The sequence below is a fragment of the Lynx rufus genome, unplaced genomic scaffold (genome assembly GCF_022079265.1).
Source record: "Lynx rufus isolate CCGP_SWC_20201006 ecotype Redwood Valley unplaced genomic scaffold, mLynRuf1.p SCAF_5, whole genome shotgun sequence".
Lineage (NCBI taxonomy): Eukaryota > Metazoa > Chordata > Mammalia > Carnivora > Felidae > Lynx > Lynx rufus.
In genome coordinates this window covers 122,170,171-122,175,799 of record NW_025814867.1, presented here as the reverse complement: position 1 = coordinate 122,175,799, position 5,629 = coordinate 122,170,171, and the positions used below count along the sequence as shown (strand labels likewise).

The 5,629-nt window shown below is 37.8% G+C and overlaps 1 pseudogene; it reads left to right on the top strand.

Moving 5' to 3' along the window:
- Positions 1-809: 809 nt before the first annotated feature.
- On the top strand, positions 810-5,375 carry LOC124527268 (serine/arginine repetitive matrix protein 1-like; annotated as a pseudogene).
- Positions 5,376-5,629: the final 254 nt, after the last annotated feature.

Below are 5,629 nucleotides of genomic sequence, written 5' to 3'. Positions count from 1 at the left end.
TGCTGAGGAGATATTAGCAGCATTAATTTGCTTCTTTAAATTTACTTTGTTCTTGTTACTAATATTCAGCAGAAAAATCTCATTTACCTTCACTTAATTACATTATATTAATCAAAGCAATACATCTATGCAGCCATTTCTTTTCTAGTTATCTTCATATCTGATTAATATAAGTGGTTTTTTAAAATGATCCTGTAAGTATATTAAACATTAGGTGAAATGGTAATTGAACCTATTTTGATTTTGAATATTGACATCCTGGGTTAGAAGAGGAATACATTATAATTCTCTAAAACTGTTTCTTAATCACATCACTTGATAAAGTTGAGTAGAATGTATGTTATCCCTAATTAAGTACTTGATATTTTTTATTGTCAGAACTACTACCACCACTACCATCACAATCCCAATAAGAAAAGTGTAAATCATCCTTCGTTTGGTAAGGAAGACACTGTTTGAGAAAGAACAAATTTTGTTGAATTTTTAATTAGGACAGAACAGCCACACAGTCTTTTTTAAAATATATGAGCCAGGGGGAAGTGGGAAATATATCAAATTAATGTGTATTAATATCACCTATTAAAAGAAAACCTCAGGTAACATTCCCTAGAATTATAAAACCGAGGTATTCGTCAATGTGTTAAACTAACTCACTTCCATGCAGTGGTTGAGGTGAATTAACTACTGTCATATTGAAATAACACATGCTATGGTGGATGCATAATGACTTCTTGGGAAACAGATGCCAATTAGAAAGTTATTCTTATTACCTCTTCTGCAGCATGCATTGATAACAAGGTCCACAAGTCATGGCACCAAGGCGTAAGTTTCCTTTCTTTCTCATACTTGAAAACAACTGGAAAAAGTTATCTGACACAATAATCCCATCTTCCCTAATCAATAGTGCTATGGTTTCTCAGATCTTAATATTTTTTTTTCTGAAAAGATATTCATAAGCTTTTAGTTTTGAATGAAATTTATCTTAGAATCTTGAGAACCTAGAAGGAAATCAAATTATATACCTAAAAATATAATAATTGTAACTGAAAAATTATACATGAACAATTTTGGTTATTATATATTTAGATATAAACTATGGTGGCACTTTTAGCAAGAAACCATCACAGTGTAAATAATGTTGAAATTATAAGTAAATTCCAAAGCTAAAAATTAGACTTAAATTTATAATTCTCATGTCCTTTCATTTTTCTTTTGAAATAATTTTATATGCATAGAAAAGATACAAAATAATACAGATTATTTCCTCTGCACCCTTCACCCAGCTTCCCCTAATATTAACACCTTGAAAAATAATGGTATGATTAAAACTAAGAAATTAATGTTAGCACCATGCTATTAACTAAACTACAGATTTTATTTAGATTTCATCAGGGGCAGCTGGGTGGCTCAGTTCAGATTCTGGGTCTGCCTCTTTTTCTACCCCTCCCCCACTCACGTTCTGTCTCTCAAAAATAAACAGTACAAAAGAAATTTATTTAGATTTCATCAGTTTTCCACTAATATTCTTTCTCTGCACCAGTCCAATCTAGGATTCAAAACTGAATTTAGACAACATATCTTCTTGGTTTCCTCTAATCTGTGACAGTACCTCAGGCTTGTCTTTCATGACCCGGACATTTTGAAGGATACTGGTCAGATATTGTCTACACTGCCCTTCACTTAGGGTTTGACTGAAATTTCTCATGATTAGATTTAGTGATAAGCTTTTTTTTTTTTTTTTTTTTTTTTTTTTTGTAAGAATAGCATACAGAATTGCCCTTCTCAGTAAATCTTATCAGTCGTACATAGGATGTCTGGTTACTGAAGATACTAACCTTGATCATTTCATTAAAGTTGTGTTTTGAAGTTATTATGTGGTAAAATTATTTTTCCCTTTACAACTCAGAAATATCTTGAGACTCTTTAAGAATATATTAGTATCTATTTCTTTTCAAACTTCCGACCACAAATTTTAGTAGTTATTGTGAATCTTGCCTTCTTCAGTTATTACTGTGGGGTTCTAATGTTGATTTTCTATTTTCCTCATTCATTCTACATCATCCATTGGGAATTTTCTCCAAGAGGGAACACTGTCATGTTCCCAATAATTTATGTATTCCATTTTGTTTTAATCTATAAAAATATGGACTCATGTTAATTTGCTCTATAGCTTACAACTTGATATTATTATTATTTTCCTGCTCTATATTTCCTGCTCTCAGTTTTAGTCAGAGAGTTCTTTCAGAATGCCTCATCTACCCTTTCTACATGCACATATATCTATGCCTATGTATACATATACTTCCACAACTATGTTTTTATCTATCTATATCTATATCTATATAGTACTTCCCTATTTTTTATCATTATAAGTTTTTCCAGATTAACCTTGATTTTTCTGCCACAGCCCTAGAATCAATAATTTATTTAAGGAGAAATGGCATTTAGAGATGAATATCAATGCTCACTGCTAAATGTGCTCATTCCTACAAGAGTATCATTTCTAGGGTCTCTCAATAAAAACAGAGCTAGGAAATATAACCACATTATATGTATATAATATAATGCATGGATAGTTAAATCAATAGATCAATCGATAGATAGATAGATAAATGAGTCCTTACATGTAATACCAGAGAACTTATTTCTCCATCAGTGAAAAACTGTGTCCTACTTATTTACAATATGTTTATTTATTTGTTAATACTAGGATATCCATAAAAGTCTTAGAATTGTAACCTATACACCTGTGAAAAAAATTACTAAGTATTATTTATAGAATATAGTATCTATGTAGTTTCTTTTCTTTAGTCTTATATTATCCAGCCAAAATACTGTTTTCCAAAGTCACATAGGTTAGTTCTTTTCATCCCCACATTTTTCAGTGTAATTGTCAATTCGTAACTATATCCTACTCTCAGTCCTCCTCTGTCTGGACTGCATCTTATCTAGGTTGAATTCATAGGTTGAAGTCTAACCCCCAATAAGTATTTGCAATAGGGTCTTTAAGGGGGTAACTAAGGTTAAATGAGCTCCTAAGGGGCCCTAATTCAATAGGAGTGGCGCCCTTATAAGAAGAGACATAGGGAGTGTGCCCACTCATGTAGGGACATAACAAATCAGTGGCTGCCTGCAAGCCAAGAGAGGCCTCAAGAGAAACCTTGTTCAAAGTAAACTGGAATATTATAAAGCCCTAGAAAACAAAGCAAATAACAGAAATGCTTGAGTTTAAAATGATACTGTGACTGGGTTTATATTCAACCAGCTGGAAGTGAAACTCCAGTCTCCAAAATAATTCATATTTTGAAAGAAAAAGAGAGAGAGAGAGAGAGAGAGAGAGAGAGAGAGAAAGGAAGGGAGGAAGGGAGGGATAAAGGCAGGAATGGAGGGAGGGAGGAAGGAAGGAAGGAAGGAAGGAAGGAAGGAAGGAAGGATGGAAGGAAGGAAAGGAAACACTAGAAATTTTATAAAGTATGGCCTCTGTTACACAGAGGAAAAAAAAAAAACATGACTGGATTCCAATGGATTCCATCCTGCTTTCCTACAGCTCAATGAAGAATAAATAAAATAGAGATATACAAGAATTTGGCATCTATAAAAAAGCAAGATGAAGCATAAAAGGATAAGTAGGAAAAAGAAAGCACAACAGAAAAACAGAGAGGTCGGGAAGCCTAAGACGACCCTCATCCAGATCGCCTTCCCCTAGAAGGTGAATTTCCCCGCTCATGAAGACTGGGCAGTCATTCTCCATCTCATCTACACAGAACCAAGATTTGCCCCGGGAGGGGGTGGAGGGGGAGGCGGTGGGTGGTGGTGGTGGTGGTGTAATCCTTCCCTAGCCGCTGAAATGAAGAAGACGCCAGAGCTCCCAAAACCTTGGGTGAAAGTTAAAGAAACTTCAGTGCAAGAGGCCACCTCTACTAGTAACATCCTAAAAGTTCCCAAACCTGAACATGTATCAGACTCTAGAGAACCTTCTTGGGGTTGGGGGGTGGGGGAGGGGAGTAAAGAAAATTATAAAAATGAAAAGGACAAACATACTTACTTGACCACGTTCCAAATTGAACTCCCAAATGCCTTCTAAGTCTCCTTCTCATTCTCAATAGAGCCAACACCATAGATCCCAATGAAGATCAGTGACTCAGGAGGTGGCCTAGCCCACCAACGAGGCCATTTCTCAAAGAACTCCACAGGACAGGTGTCTCCTCCACCAGACAGGCGTCTCCTCTATCAGACAGGTATCAACCAAGCACAAGGCATAACAGGAGAGATCTCCAATGAAACAAAAAGATGCTCATCTGCAACCTTGTCTGGGAACAACATACTGTCCTCCTTTTATGTCACCATCAAGGAAACCTCCCACAAGAATATCCAGTCCTCCCGGTAAAACTAACAGGTTATCTTCCACAAGTCTTCCAAGAAGGTGTCGGCTGTAACCTTCAGCAACTCCCCCGCCAAAAACGTTTCCCTCAGCACTGTACAATCCAACTACACAAGAAAAAGACGTGCTTCTGTCTCTCCAGACAGAACTTCAAGTAAAATGATAAAACTTAAAGGAACTGAGAAAAGACAAGTCCTTTACCAGCACTCAAACCTAGAAAAGTAGTTGTCGAAACAAACAAACAAACAAAAAAAAAAACCAGTTAAAGAGAAAGTAGAGTGATACAAGCAGCAGCAGATTCGGTTCAAGACGCAAAGATGGCCAACAAAACTAGCAGCCTTTATATGACTCAGGCTCTTTCTCTCAGCAACTTGCGACTCATGAGGTCCCATGTGAATTATAGAGACAGGCAGGCTGCAGAAACACCCTCCTTCCCAGGGTGCCTATCCATGAAAGTGCCGGAAAGAGATTTCCCTTGCTGCAGAGGGGGGAATTGCCGTTACTGCTGCATCAGAGGGCAACGTTTTTCCTCCTTCTTTCTTCCCCTTTCTCTCCCTTCTCCCCCATCTCCTCTCCCACATCCGTGCTCACCTTCCCCAAGAAGACACTCATTCTAGAACACAGAGGACATATTCTCCAGAGAAGAACCGTCTCCGCCCAACCTCCTAAACAAAAGCATCACTCTCGGATCCACAGCAATGCAGAGGCTCCCCCCATTCTTCACAAAGAAGCTTACCAGTCACCAAGAAAAATGTGCCTTTGTTATCAGAAAAGCATAAGAAAAGGGCCTTCCCTGAGCCCATTTAGCCAAGAAGCACCATCACTACAACCAACCAGTGTTTGCCCTCACCACCACCTTCAGATCACCATAGCACCCTTCACCGTTTTCTGCCCCGTCACCCCCACCTTAAGAGTAGCAGCAGCAGCTTACCACAAAGAAAGCAGTCCAGATCTTCAAGTCTTAGGGCCAGGACTCTGGAATTCCAAAAGGTGAGAAAACAAAATAAAACTAGGCAGCATCGGCATCCCTAGTTTATAAGAAGAGTTATCAAGCTCCAGATCTGTCTCAGGATCTCATGATCTGCAGCAATCTCCATCCCTGATGTCACCCAGTAACAAAGAAAACACAAGAAGGAAAAGACTGCGCCTACTCAAGTGCAGGTATTCTAGCCCCTGCAGCCATTTCTGTTACTGCAAGCACAACAGCACTGGGAACTCCAGGGACTGAACTAGAGCCGAAGGGGAGAC